The sequence below is a fragment of the Anas acuta genome, chromosome 22 (assembly GCF_963932015.1).
Source record: "Anas acuta chromosome 22, bAnaAcu1.1, whole genome shotgun sequence".
NCBI lineage: Eukaryota > Metazoa > Chordata > Aves > Anseriformes > Anatidae > Anas > Anas acuta.
Genome location: NC_089000.1, coordinates 8,324,872 through 8,340,437, shown reverse-complemented (window position 1 = coordinate 8,340,437; position 15,566 = coordinate 8,324,872). Strand labels below are relative to the sequence as shown.

Here is a 15,566-nt window from a genome sequence, read left to right as displayed (position 1 = left end):
ATTAAAAAAGAGAAAGAAATTACAACCTTTAAAAGAGCAGGAACAGGTAAGGTCAGTTAACTGTATGGGAAAATATTTTAATCTATTGACACTCTTGATACAAAGGAAATGTTTATACAGATTTATTCATATTACAGACCGAAGCAGCAGGAACTTCGATAAAGGATTGAGGCTCACCTGAAACAAGCACAATTTAGCATCACGGAATAATATACTTTTGATCCTTGGCATGTTCTAACAGCATTTAACTACGTTCTAAAATAAGGTTTCCAAGAGAAACTGTTTGATAAGGACGATGCTTCTATTTCTGGTGTTTTGAAGGAAGTTACTTAATTTCCAAGTCAAGCCATCCTCGTGCCAGAAGTCACTACTTAAGTTCCACAATCCTCTTTTCTAAATTATCACCACAGATGTGAAGAAATAGGTAACAGTCAAGCTCACGCTTACCTCACTTTCCTTTGAATATGTTAGTGTGTTCTTGAAGGCAGGCTTCTCAAGAATAACACGTTCACTTTGCTGAACTCACTCAAGACCTTTCCACAGGCTGAAGTGCTTAAGTGTCTCTGCTCTAAGCCTAATAATTCCCCCTAATCTTGTTGACAAGTGTACCTTGTAGATAATTCTCTTCTTGCTAGGGACAATAATATGCGTACTTGCAAGGCAGTTTACTACTCCTCACCACTCCAAATAACAAGTCTCTAATCTCTTCTTACAAGTTACCTGCAGAAGAGTCACTTTCCGTGTATCCCACCTAGGAAAACCAAGCATTGTCTACAGCTAACTTGTTACTCTCCATACATTATAAACGTTGCAACTCAGTTACGTCAAAAGAATTTATCACATCACTCATCTCAAATTTAAATTTTCAATTTTCTCTATGCCACACAAGACAGGCAGTCAATTATATATTGAACAATAGAAGATTCTGCACAGAATCTTTGAAAAAATAAAAAACTTTATGAAATCTACAAAACTTACAAATATTTCCTGCAAACAGAGATACGCTTAGGATACCAGTGTAACAACTCTCATTTAAAGATAAAGGTCAACCCTCAGAAAACAGTGACAGTACAACAATTAAAGGGCTAAGGAAGAGCTCAAACCCACTCATTTAATTGCTACAGCTTTAATATCCTTTCCAGATCTCAAGCTGTTTATACAATGAAGCCCAGTTACTGGAACTGAGATATCATTAATACCATAATTTCTGTATGTAGGCTAATGCTTACCTCTACTCATCCAAAGTACTGAGCTCAATGAGTTCCAAAGAGGTCACCCAAACACATATCCTTGAGTTAGATGAGTGGGATTTTTCTCTAAAACTACCTGATAAGAGCAATGAAGCAAACCTTACAACATAGTTCATTTTAATTTTCCTTTCCCACACCATTCCTATAGAAAAGATGGAACATTCAGTCCTCTCCTAAATGTCCTGTCCTATGAACAACCTCCACAGATTAAGAGACCACTGATTTTTCAAGTCACAGCTAAGTCAAATATTTAGAAAGGTCTACCCCTTGAGTACTACCTAACAAGTAAAACCATCATGACATTGTTGAAGTGAAGTCTGGTAACACGAAGGAAATTTATATCGTTGAAGCATTACCCAAGTATAGTCATTTCATAAGGGTAGCTAAATCAACTTTCTCACACATGAATACGCTGTCTGGTATCTGTTCCCTCAACACCTTTCCTGCTAATACACATCACTCCAGTATGTATGAAACAGCCAAAAAAAAACCCCACAAACCATGCATCACTTGTGAAAACAGAGCCAAAACTTCACAGCTTTAACAGTGACTTCACATTATGCCTACCCAACAGTCTCATAGCAGGTCATCTGATTAAAAGAAGCTGTGCTAATCTATCTGATACCATAAATCCTATTAGTAACATGCACAGCAGCTTGTACATTTTCACAATGACAAAGGAATCATACACAATCCACTGATAGTTCCAGTGTTTTTGCATCATATTGACTTTGAAAAGTTGTAGGTTTTTATTTTTGTTATTTAAACCAAGTACATATTGATTTCTGTTTGACTCATTCCACAGAAAACACAATAATAAGATCAGAATCGCTTGTGGGACAAATTTGTGGTGTTCACTCTACCATTTGCATGTTCCAAATAGAAGACAAACATTTAGAGGTGCCTTCTGACCCAAGTACACATCTCCAGATATAACATAAGAAAGGGATAGGATCACAAGCTTCTGGGATAGAAGCTTTATTTTAAGGAAACAAGCATGTGCTGGATAGCTCATAGACACTGGCTTAGTACAGCATGCTGGTCAAAACAGAACAAAAGCTTACATAGAAAATAGGACAGAAAATACTGGCAATATCATAATGGCATCATGTAAAGCAACAGTTTGTCCACACCTGGAACACTGAGTTCAGTTTCAGCTTCCAGACCTCCAAAAAAGAACACAGAAGATGTCTAGGGTTGACCAACGTAAGTAATTAGAGAACACCTCAGGAGATGGGTTAGCTTGCTGCTTCCTTGCTGAAAAATAGCTGAGTATCCAGTAATGGAAGAAAAAAAATCTAACTGAAAAACTCCTTTCTATTCAACACACAACTAACCAGTAATGCTCACCACAGACTAAAGGGCTTCGCAAGATGCAGAAACGTTTTTAGTTAATAGTCTGGAAGGTAATGAAAGTTCCACTTTTCCAAGAATATTAGTAGCAATTACACAGAATATAAACTCTGAAACTTCTTGGTTCTGCTTTAATACAGAAAGACTAAAAAGAACCACAAAGAACCACTTCACTAACAAGAAATTTGGCCTTGTTTTGTCAAACATGGCTGATAAGTAATTTTTCATTTATGAGAGAATAACTGTTCTAATCATCTTATTTATTACAGTTCCCTGCCCCGCTGAGATGAAACAGTTTCATCTGTGGTCTCCCTCTGCTTTGCCAGTTCCATTTCTGAAGGCAGGCAGGCACTAACATCTATTATTTAGCAAGTTTCCTGGCCATTTTAAAATCCTTCCTGTTGACATAAGAGCACGCATACTACAGTAGAAAATAGGTAGACTTGCACAGACTAAGAAATAGCTAAAAAAACTGGTTAGCCACTTTTTAAAAATAGTACAAGTTTCTCAAGCACTAGAAAAAAAGGAACTACCTTATTCTTCTACTTACATTTTCTCTTACTACAGTAGAAAGCCAACTTCTGCTGTCAAACATGTAAATTCTGAAAAGAAAAACATCAGAATGAGTCCAATGATTAAGAAATTGCATCAATTTCCTAACAAATTTAGCAGAAATTCAAATACTATCAAGGCAGAGATATTTTTTGTTACTTAATGTGAACAGCTGGCTTATGTTCATGAAGAAGAGGTTACTGCTTCAGTAATATTAACATAACCAAAAGACTTGCTCAAGAAGCTTTTAATGTTCTTTTTTAAATAAAACTCTTGCAATCCTCAGATCACCAGTTCTTCCCTCTGCTATGAATACAGAATTCTCTACTGTTACAGTGTTTAGGGTTATGACAGAACACGGTCTCACTCATACAGCACTGGAGTTTTCTCTGCTGTACAAAGCACCCCGCAAAATCTACATTTTCAAAGCACTGAAAGGATTTCTGCTCAATACTGTTCCTGAGGTATGCTTGCTTTCTAAGCACAGTTAAATATCAAGATATCTATTTTATCAAAAGAAGTTACATAAACCTCCTACTAATGTGCTCAAGTGAGAGCACAACACACTTCCCTCCAGAAGAGCAACAACTTCTAACCACAGAGGATATGAAAGAGTGAAAATGGACATATTAAATAACTAACACGAACTCTGGAAGATGGTAACAATACAACATACAAATTGGCTTCACAGCAAATTGAGAAGGCTTCAAGAAATTTCCAACTTCTTCCTTTGGCAGCACAAAGTAATGATTATCATTCACCCCATGATTTGGACTGTTCACAACTGTGCATACATTGGAAAGAGCTGGGATCTCTCCTATCACAGAGCAAGACAAGGGCCATGAGTCACGTCAATGGAAACCTCAGTGTACATCTTCAAACCCACTGCATCAGGACAGCAAAAGATGATTTTAAGCATAAAACAAGAATAATGGATCAAAGTAATCTTAAATCAGAAGGCCAGTCTACAGCTTGATATACTTATACTGAACCATTTACATGCAACGCAAGTTTCTGCTTTTTACAGTTCACTATTAGCTGAAAAATTTACCACCTACTTCAGCGCTTGGTATGGAGGTTAAGCTACTTAGGATATGGGTCATCCTCATCCAAGCCCATTTATAGATGAACAGTTTAGTACTGCGATTATGAAACTCCCAGCGTAAGCAGTTTTGCTTGTTACTGCCAGAACACCACACTTTCAGACATAAAACAGTAACTTACGCTTGGAGGCCAAATTTCTTCCCCCTCCCTGCATCCCTAAGGAAACAAACATGTCTGACATGGCTGTTTTAACATCTGAAAAAAAGATCCACAACTCATCTTCCAGAAGTTCACAGGGTAATTTACCCACACTGCAAACATCATGAAATCTAGTGGAATTCCGAGAGAATTACCTAAAACATCAACAAGTAAAATTACACTGGAACAGCACTCAGAATACACAAGAGCAAAGGCCAAAACACACACCATTATTGTCCTGTGTTGCACCCTCATTAATGTATAAGTGTTGCAGATTTCATATGTTTTCTGAAACAAACAAAAAATGCTACTTTAAGCAGCCTACAAGAAGAGTAAGGAAGCGTAAAGCCAACTTTTCCAAATTCAGTTTATTTTGTTTAAATCAGGTTAGATTTTCAGCTAGGTATGCTGAAAGCATCCTTTGATGCCTGCAGAATGCAAGCCCAGCACTCAGATATCTTCAATTCTACATTACAAATGGAACTCAGTTAAGAACAAAAGTAGACAAACCACTTCAGAGGAAGATTTGAATTGCCACAGCTTTCCATTTTTAGATAAAATGTAGCTTGGTAAAAGCAACATGTAAATTACAGGCTACTTCATTCATCACACCACAGCCCTGGCTCAGCAAAAAAATAAAAAGAAATTCTTGTACTTCGTACAGTGCCTTAATCAGCCCTTATAGCCCTGCTTAGTTGACAGCTTGAGGTTCTCAGCATCAGGAACTGGGGTTTCTAAAACAGGAGAGAACAAAGTACCGCAGAATGCTTCAGGCATGGTTCAAGCGGTTACACCATTACACCAAAGCACCTGGAGGTCAGCCAGCCCCACAGACGACTGGAGAAACAACCAGGGTCTGCTTGCCCACAGCCTTCTGCACAGCAGGCTGGACTAAAAGGAAAAAATTGCAGCAACTCTCAGAAGACAAAAGCACCATAACTTCTGGGTAAAGCTTCCCTACAGGTACTCACTAACTGCTGTCAATTCTCATGGTTTTTAATTTAAATGTATTGAAGTAGTTACACGGAGGTGACAACTTCGCCTCAAACTCTCTCAACCCCAACACCCACCACATTACTGGAGAGCCTCCGGCCAAAAGCCATGAAGATGAAGAAGGGACTGGAGCACTGCTCCGATGAGGAGGTGCTGAGAGCTGCTCAGCCTGAAGGCGGCTGACGAGGGGTTTTGTCAACGTAATTTAAAATTAGATCTCCGTCAACACTAGTAAAAATCGAGTTTCCACAACCATCATGCCACTTCCATCTTAAATTATTACATAAACCATCTTCCTACAAGACTGGCACATAAGGTTGGGTGAGCCAAGGTACTCAGCCAGCAACGATTCCATTAGAGGAAAAAAACAAATCTAAACTAATAGAAGACTGCTAGCAACCATGAGTGTTACTATTAGGGTAGAAAAAAACTTCAAGTGAAGTCACTTTGCTGATCTAATTCATCTCCCTTAGCAACACCCACCCATGTGAAGGGGGACGCCCAGCAAGGAGGGCTGGACCCGGGCAGACGTTAACTGCTTTAGGATGCTTCGTTCCGGGCACCCAACACTTATCACCACACTAATGCATCAAGCTACATGGCAGAGATAACAGCGGTTAACACTAGCAATGGGAGGCTTTCTTTTATTAAAATTATTTCTTACACACTACACAGCTGATTACTATCACAGAACAGTATCTTAAAATCCAAGAGATTACATGACTTTTCCCAATCACTGCCAACAATGTAAAATCCCAGCTATGCCACCAGGAAACAGAATCTACAAGTCAGAAATGTAAAGCTATGTTTCAGTGCTATTCTGTATGCACAAAACTACCCTCAGTTTGATGGACTGGTCCTAACTTTCATCATAAGCAGCTTTATCAGACAGCAAAAAGCTTGGAAGGATGTCGATATCTGCACAGATGATGCTCCTCCAAGAGCCGGCTGTAACTTTAACATTACAAGTGACATTTCCTTTTTTTCCTTACCTGTTTCCAGAAATCTGGAAACACTTTCCTCCTGGAGAGATCTGTGCACTTTTCCTCCACTACTGACATTGCATTAGGAAAAAAAATTTTTACTCAAAGCAGCATGTAACACTGGAAGATCACTGGGTAGGGAACAGAGCAACCTCTAGGTTCTAGGGCCTCACTGCAGTTCTGGCTACATTCCTTCATCTTGGAGCTTTGCTTTTCAGCACATGAAACAGGAAAACCCAGACAGAAGGGGTCTACACAAAACAGTTTGTGACCAGCCAACATGGCCTTCGATCAGTTTGCCTTCCAATAAGCTGTGAGGGCAGCAGTTTTAACACACAGTATGTAACAATAATAGTTGTTAAAAAAACATCATACATAGCTTCTAGTGCTCAGCAAAAAAATAATGCCGCTTTTAGTTCAGAAAATTCAGGGTAGAAACCAGCTGGTAACTAGTATGGAAACCTTGTAATGCCTTGCAAAGCCCACATTCATTACCACAGTTTCACATTCAAAGTCCCAAATTAAAATTGTCTCAGAAAATGTTACCTTTGTCTCCTCCGACTGTTACAAACTGATTCATAAGAAAGTTAACTTCTACATGCAAAATCCTCCATGTGTCACAGGCTATTTCCACACTGTACAGCGGCACAGCACAACTACCAAATGATCACCCAACTCCACCTCTATCTGCTTTGCTTAATCCACCAGCTTTTGCTTGCATGCCCAGATTTTCTAAGACCTGAGGAGTCATCATTCCCTATATTTAAGCAGTATTTGAAAATAAGCCTTGAGGGTAGTTTGCCATTCTCTTAAAACGTAACACTGATGGGCAGAAAACAGCGTAACACAGCCCGGCAGCACAGCGGCCCGGCTCCTGCCACCAACAGTGAACGAACTCAAGCTGCCTTCACGGAAGGCAAGAGCCCTACTGCCAAAATACTCACATTTCCGGATGCTAATCCCATGACCTACATTTAAAAAAAATTATACTGATGCAATATTTAAGCATAAAAATCTGGCCTGTAACAGGTCATTTCATTAATCCTTTCTAAATTCATCTGCAAGCTAGGTATGTTATTAAAAATCTTAATTCTAGGTACAACACTGAATTTACATAAACAAATAGAAGAACTATTGCAAACATACTTTTCCAAAAAGGGGTCTTATGAGATCTTTAAAGTAGTTTGATATCAATAACTATTGTAGCTTTAGCAATCCAAGTTAAAAGGCTTTCTAAGTACATCCTTTCTGCATTGTTCTGGAGGAAATTCACATTTAAAAGTATTTTAAGTGGCTGGCATAGGAACCTAACTTGTTTTAAGAACAAAAATTACTGATGTGTAGTACCAGTTTTCAACAAACATTTTTAAATTGAGAATGCCAAAAGCCAAAACACTCCAGTTTTATTTTCCCCCCCCTCAAAGTTATCTATATGCAATTACTCCTGAAGAGCAACACATCTATCAATAAACTGCATCAACTTCATCAAACTGGTCAGGGAATTTTTACCTCTCCTCTTTCCTGACCTTACAATTAAGAAAGACAGTAGTCAAGAAAACTTAGAACCTGTTTGCACATAAATTTCTAGCTGTATCAGAAAAAAAAAAATGTTTCTGAAAACCACCATGTAATAAAATATCTCCTTATCCAAAAGGAAGCACTTTTTTTTCAGCCATGTACTACCTGTCATCTCTCTTTCACACTGAAAAAGAAATCCAAGTCAGCACTGATGAAGAACATATTACTGTTAATTAACCAACACAGAGATGACTATGCATTTATTACTAGAGGCTTCTATCTGCAGAGCCTTACAGAAACCAAACAGTTGGTTCTAACTTCAATCATCACCTTTCATTGTTTCCTTTGACTCTCACCACTAACCTCTAGGTTTTTGGGGAGCATTTTCACTTCATTTGTAAATTGACCGGAGTGTACCTGAGCACAGCAGAGCATGTGCAGTATAGCCATCTCCGTCCTACACCAACAGTAGCACCACTGACACTCACAGATTTTCTTGCTAGTCAGAATTATTGCCACGAACAGGGCAACAGCTCTAAAGGGGTCAATATCTAACCAAGTATTACTGGATCCAAACATCATCTCCCTAACACACAACTAGCACAAGTCTTTTCGAGATATCAATTTTCCAGCAGGTTTTCAATTCATTTTCTGTGACTTCAAGTGCGTTCAATCAATCCTCACAAAGACTGACGCATTTATCATGATCATTTCTTCAAATTCTCCCCCAGCAATTCCATAGCAGGTGTTCAGGAGAGCACAGCATGCAACTAGGTAATGTCAAATAGGCATATGAATGCCTACCTCTGTACCGGTTTTTGCATCTAGCCAATTACATCATCTCCTCTTACCAAAAATCCTTAAGATTACAATAAAATCCATCAAGTGGATAAACTGACATTCACTGACAGTTACAGTGTAAGACAAGAGCACAGATTTTCTGAAGGCCCAAACAATATTGCTCTCAACTCTGCTGCCAGCACATCTCCATCGGGATAGGTTGGCATGATCTTCCAATTTATCTTCTCAACACTACTAAAATGTGTGAAGCAACACGTGAATTACCATTACAGAGACATCAGGAGGTACATTAGGATCTTCTCTACAATATATATTTTATTAGAGGAGGGAATGGGCCACGTGATCACTTATTTACAATAAAGAACAACCTAAAGAATGAATATTAGTGAAAATAAAATGAAATCACTAAGACTCTACAAGTACGAGCATCGAAAATGAGAACTTTCTATTGTTGCATTCTTTATTTCCATGAACTTCAGCTTAACTATTTTAATCAACAGAAGCCAAATCATCCATTTTATCCTACAAATGCCAGCTAGTAAAGAGTCAACTCAGTCAAAGGAGAATGAGCTGCTTCCTATTTTCACCCTTTAAAGAATGTAACCAACCAACTTTCAGGATGCTACATTTAGCAATATTACTTTTTACATCCTTAAAAGTCAAACAATTTAAAATAAGTAGAAAGACCCAATCTAATTAACAAGTATTATCCTTGAGCTAAGTCATTTACAGATATATGGCAGACTTTTATGGACAGTCAGTTTTGCTTCTGAAAGCACTCTCCTTTCTTCCAAGCATGTAGTCACCAATTTCAGTCAAGATATTCACAAGTTTACCTGTCTTATGGGACAGTGAGGTCCTCAGAACAGTAACGAAAAACAATTGCTTTTAGAAGCAGAAAGTTAATTTAAAACCTATTACGTCAGAATTGTGCTTTATCATACAGTCCAAAGAGTATCCCCCCAAAATGGTTTTAATTGTTAGGGTCCAGTCCTGGAAAAGTACTTCAGTAACACGACTCTTCCTTGTACTCTCATCAAGATCAACTCTGAGAAAATAAACAAGCTTTACCCTAGTAAGATCTTAATGAGAAATACAAAAAAGCAAAAGGTACCCCCATCTTGTAGATAGTTATTAAATAGGCTGGTTAAGATTTAATAACTACTAACAACTACCATAACTATTATCACATGCTGCTTCAACAACAAAAAAAAAGGTAGTTAGGACATCTGAACAAACTGTCTGCTCTCTTTGTGCCTTTGCTACCCAGACTACATGGCCTCAGAGATCATAACCATAAGAAAAATATTTCTTCTTTACAACTATGTTAGAGACTTACCAAGCTTCTAATTACTAATTAATAAGTACATTTATTTCACTGAAATAAAAATTTAGATGACTGAACTGCACACTGATCTCAATTAACAAAGCATTCTTAGAAAGAACTTATGCTATGCTACAAAAATAACCACTTCCCAGCACCAGTCTGAAGATAAAAAAAAGAGTATTTATACTTAAAACCAATAAAAAAATCTTGTATCTGCTATATGCATGAAGTAATACTCAAGTAGAGATTAATATAGCACGACTTCCACAATCTTTTTACCCAAAATAGATTGAGTAATACTTTGTTCTCTAGCTCTGCAATCAACATAATCCATCTTTAGTCAATGCGCAAGCAGTTCCATTAGTTTTGATAACAATGATTTATACCTCCTAGTAGCTCATTGATTTCTCCCAGCAATTGCTGTATTTTGATGTGTATCGTTGATATAAAACCAGTTCAGGTACAGGAGAACAGCAATAAGGAAAACAAGGCTGATGGACTGAAAAGTAGGGTAACACAGGAGACTTTAACGCCAGTAGGACTGAAAGGGGTTTTTAGGAGCAGACAATGCAACAATGCTTAATGCCGATATGGAATGTAAACTTCAAGTACAACCCAGGGACAGCACTGCCAGAGAAAGCACAAAGGTACAACAGGAAATACTTGCTTTCACCCTTGGACATTCCTTGTTCCACAGTACTGCATTAACCCTCTTAAAACTGGCATCAGGTTAGGTTGCAGTCGTATTCCTCTAGATAGAATGAATCAGGGTAAGTGATCAAAATAAAAAGGAAAACACAGTAATAAAAAAAAATAATAGGTAAAGCACTGCTGGGGTTACAGGCCAGGGTGGGAATTAACTAAGACAAAGAAAACCGGACATATCAGAAGACAAAAATATGTGCCAGGTGAGGAAAGTAAAGCCTGTTTAACAAAGACCTGTATCCTTCACGTTTTTGCACCTATTTCCTGATCCTCTGCACACACACTTCACATAATGGCTGTTTCATGCTTATTTGGAGTCACTGAACACTACTGTTATGCAGAACTGTGTGATTTTTTGTTTGTTTGTTTTTTTGTGGGGAGAAAGGTGAGGGAAAAGGTGTTTTTGAACTTGTTCTTAAAAAAGAAAACACACCAACTGTAGCAGACAATGCACCAATTATCCCGGTCCTTTACAAATAGAAGCAGGGATGTTTGTAGCCTCACATGGAATATTAACGACTGAGTTGTGAACAACATGGTTGCAGTTGTACTCAGCTCCAGCTTCCCCCTGTTTGCTTCTAAGTTCCGTCATCTTCTGCAAGAGCTGGGCTGCTCATTAACTAGAAGCTGAACTATCAGTTTTACAGCACGGTGCACGGCCGAGAACTATTTGCCATCCGGGTTTCTTTAACAGCCTAGATCAGGAAGCGAGGCAGATGAACAGCAGATGTCTGTGCCACCATCTGCAACAGAGGGCAGCAATAACAGGCTTCCCCAGAGTGAGCCCTTTGGAGTTTAACTCAACTGCAAGGATAAGGAAAAGCAACAACAACAAAACTATTACAGGATAAATTAGACCGAGAAATCAGAACCAAGTGAATGAATCCTCCATAGTGCATATCCAGAAAACAGGTAGTCACTGCTGATACAGCTTAATGCATTATGCTCAATTTCCAGAGCAGTAAACAAAAAGTATAATTTCCAAAGCCAAAGGTTTTTAAGTGTTCCTGTTCTACATTATTTCACCTGAAGCGTCACACAGTCTTTTAACTGCGTAACATTGCATATTAAGTTCTACAGTAAGGCCTGCAACAAGGGCAATCAACTGCAGGTAGTTTTAAAAGCCACCACCAATTCTTCTAGGGTAAGAACCTGTATATGTAGGAAACTACTTAACAGCTGCACAAACAGAAGCCAAAAGTACTAATGCAATAGATAAATACCAATAAAGGTAATGTATTTCTTAAGTAAAATACCTTAATAGTGAGTTAGTTTTGCTACCCTGCTTATACTCTGAAAGCAGAGATGTGCCATTATTCCCCCCACACACACTCATCTAGCAAGAAGCATGCCTGTGCATGGCACAGGATGAAATTCACAGGTTTTATAAACATCGCTTGATCTTAGTACAGCATTGCTGGTACTATTTTATATCCTTGCTCTGTATTCCTGTACAGTTCTTTCAAACACCAAGCTTTCATGGGAGAAAAAGCTTCTCTCATATCAGAACCATCTACAAAGAAATCCCATTTCAATAACAAAACAGTTCGTTTCTTGTCCTACTAAGTGAGAGAGCTCATGACAAAGCCATTGGCCAATGGCACCTTGCTTTTCTATACCATTCGCATTTACGTGCGGTAGTGAAAGGCCAACCTGTGCTTTGTGCAAGAAGTCCATCTGTTAACTGTCAAACCTACACAGAAAGACAAAGAAATTCACCAAGACTGCAGAGCAACCTTGAAGTACACATTTTAGGAGGAAACAGGCATTTCAGCCATTTGATTTCAAATACCTAGAAGACAATTTTTCTTTACTCTAGACAATCACAGCAGAAGTCAATGACTGTTACAGTTGAGGATATTTTTTTTTTAATATCATTTCTAACTTATTTTTAAATTCACAAAGACTATGGCTCCAACATGTACTGTTTAAAAATTAGTTTATGGAGTGTATAACTTAAAATGATGTATTTATGCACCATTCACCCACAAAATCAGACTAGTTATTACTGGGTTTTGAGAAGCAAGAAGAGCAATTCTAACTACAAGTTTTCAGGCTCAACAGATCTACAAATCACTGGCCAGATAGGATCTGGCAACTTGTAGCAAAATCTAGGACTTCATAACCCAAAGCACAATTAAATTACTTTAAACACCAAGCGAACTGTTCTTGATCTTCGTACAGACAACACCTTTGCTAGACAGCAGCATATCTGCCGAAATCTTTGGCATTTTACCACTTCACAAAGAACATGCAACAGGACCATCAAACATATGCTCCAACAAAGAGAGTTCTTTAATTAGTACAGCACGATCTTATTTTGAGTACCAAAGGTTTCAGCAGACTATCACATCTACTTTGTTTTTCTAGACAAACAGAAAGAATTGCCACCGCCCCCCAAACACATTTGTTAGGCTAGCTGGAGAAAACAGCGCTGGGAACAAAACAGGAGAAATCCCATAGGATAATAATCACATTTCTTCTCGGCACCTTGAAGCACACCAACTAATGGTACTCAACAGAGCATGTGTGTATTTACTGAAGACATAACGCTAAGTTTCATATTATGCAGCTGTAAGTCATGACGTTTTATGCACTGGAAGTTAAGTTTATGTATTTCTTTATTTTTCAGATTAAAGCATTACTATGTTCGCTATCTAACATATACCTCAAATCATTTGGTATTAACCAAGACATATCAGCTCAGCAATTAAACTTAAGTGGAACAGAACTAATTACATTTATGGCAGAAAGAGACTCACTGCACTAGTTTTAACCAAAAGATCTTACTAGAAAATATTGGTATTTTGCTACTGAAGATAACTATGAATCAACTTTTAAGGTAGCAGAATTAACAAAAAATGCATGTGGATATCTTCTGTCCTTTTTCAATCTTGGAGCTCCAACCTGCCATCCATCCCTTGCTCGTTTCTGTAAAACACTGTTAAATGAAATTGCCCAAAAGGGTGGACTAAATACAGAGTATTCTGATTTTAAAACAGAAGGTAGCAGGGCAGTTCAATTCCTCCAATTTCCAAGGAAAGCCAAATCTCCCCCACCCATTACAAAAGGATTTCAGCACCTCATGTAGTAGTTTGCAATGCCTGACATCTGGACAGATACAAGTGGACTACAACTCTCCAAAAACATTTGTAGGCTTAACAGCCTGTTCAGTAACCCTCAGCAAAGGAAGTCTAGTAAACCATACTGTGTTACTACACATGTTCCATTAAGAATGAGAAAGTCCTTAAGGTAAAGCGCACACTGTTAGTACTAGGTGCTTATATTTCAGCTTCTTCTAAAGTTAAACTGCAATTTTGAAGTGAACAATTATAAATTCTTCTCTCAGGATAGACCTGGAAATCTCTTTCAACATGTCACAAAAATAAAACAAAACCCATCCAGCTCATCACATAACATCAGGGTCTTGCGAATAATACTAGATAACCTCCACTTACTGACTGATTTCCTAAAACATCAGGGTGAATGCAAAGTACGTGGTAATGAACAAACTTCTAAGATGGTTCCTTACAGCTTGCCCAAGATAAGCCAAAAAGGACAGAAAAGGATGATGAAAATAAAAATGCATAGTTAGCAGCTCACCTGAAATCGTTTAAGGAGAAATTCTTGTTCTTTCTGTACAAAGACAAAAAACGGTACCAGCTGTTTAATTAAGCCTAATGCAACAAAAGAAAAAGCAAGCCACAGAAGCAAGGCATTGCTTTCCTGTCAGCAATGTCAATGTTGTGGGCATTTGCCTTTCTGAAAGTCATATAGAGAGCCTTGCAGAACATCTTATTTTGTTTTCTACAGTCGCCACAGTTTGGTTTTGGAGTAAGGATGAGCAAAATCATCACTGAGACCTGAATTGGTAAAATATTCACAACTAGTCTGAAAGACTGTATGCTGGAGTTCCCAGACCCAAGTGTTTTTTTCTTTTTTCCCTTTGCAAGGGTAAAAAAACAAACAAACAAAAAAAAGCTGTAAATAGTGACAAAAATCTTCACATAGTTTTTAATATAGTTCTGCATTACATAAAGCTACAAAAATTATCTAATCCATCTAATTATGGATAATTAATATTTTCTTTTTTTTGCGAGAGCTGGCAGGCATTACTGCAGTCTTCAAGAAGACAGCTCAATGATATTCTCATCATGATAAACATAACTGGCGAGAAGTTTGAAGCAAACCTTCCTGTTTCTCAGACCACTGCAGGAACATGTAAGAAAAAATAAATGTATTTAGCTATCTAAAATTCAATTAATCCTTGTAATCTATGAAGGGTATTTCTTTTCTACAGAGAACCTTTAGAAATTGTGCTGATTTGGTAGGCTGAAATATTAATTAATCAAAAACATTTTTAATGAAGCAATTTCACACTAACCACTTTAGCAACAAACAGCATTTCTTATTGTAACAGCAAATAGATTTTTAATAATTCTTTCCCTTTGCTTCCTCATTTTTTTGTATTCAAGTTCTGATTACTACCTATGAAAATAATTCAAAGATTTAGCCTGTCTTTACCACCATCGGTTACAGAGCTACCTTACCCATCACCTCCTTTAAGCTCCCTCAGATCACCTTCTTTAATTCTTCAGACTTGTTTTCATTTATACATTAGGGTTCCAAAACTGACTCGGCAGACAAATCAAGTTTTAGCTCTTCAATGCCACCAAATCAAAAGTAACTGTAGTTCTTCTCTTCTTAATCCTGTGACAACAGGCAAAAACATTTTGTTTCAACAATTCTTAAGCTAAAAATAAGATTACCTGAATTTTCAAGTCAGTAAGAAATCCCAGCAATCCTACATGGATTCTGTCTGCCCACAAACCAAACAGACCC

At 37.8% G+C, this 15,566-nt stretch overlaps 2 protein-coding genes across 4 annotated transcripts in view; both read right to left on the bottom strand.

The window, feature by feature from the left end:
* GNB1 (G protein subunit beta 1) overlaps positions 1 to 15,566 on the bottom strand; it is a 45,219-nt gene that overhangs the window by 23,549 nt on the left and 6,104 nt on the right. For both annotated transcript variants that reach the window (XM_068658659.1, XM_068658660.1), the window contains exon 2: positions 3,154 to 3,205. The gene's annotated coding sequence lies outside the window, so the exon portion shown is untranslated. The remainder of the gene's footprint in view (positions 1 to 3,153; positions 3,206 to 15,566) is intronic.
* TMEM52 (transmembrane protein 52) overlaps positions 15,275 to 15,566 on the bottom strand; it is a 33,314-nt gene continuing 33,022 nt past the window's right edge. For both annotated transcript variants that reach the window (XM_068658661.1, XM_068658662.1), the window contains one exon: positions 15,275 to 15,434. The gene's annotated coding sequence lies outside the window, so the exon portion shown is untranslated. The remainder of the gene's footprint in view (positions 15,435 to 15,566) is intronic.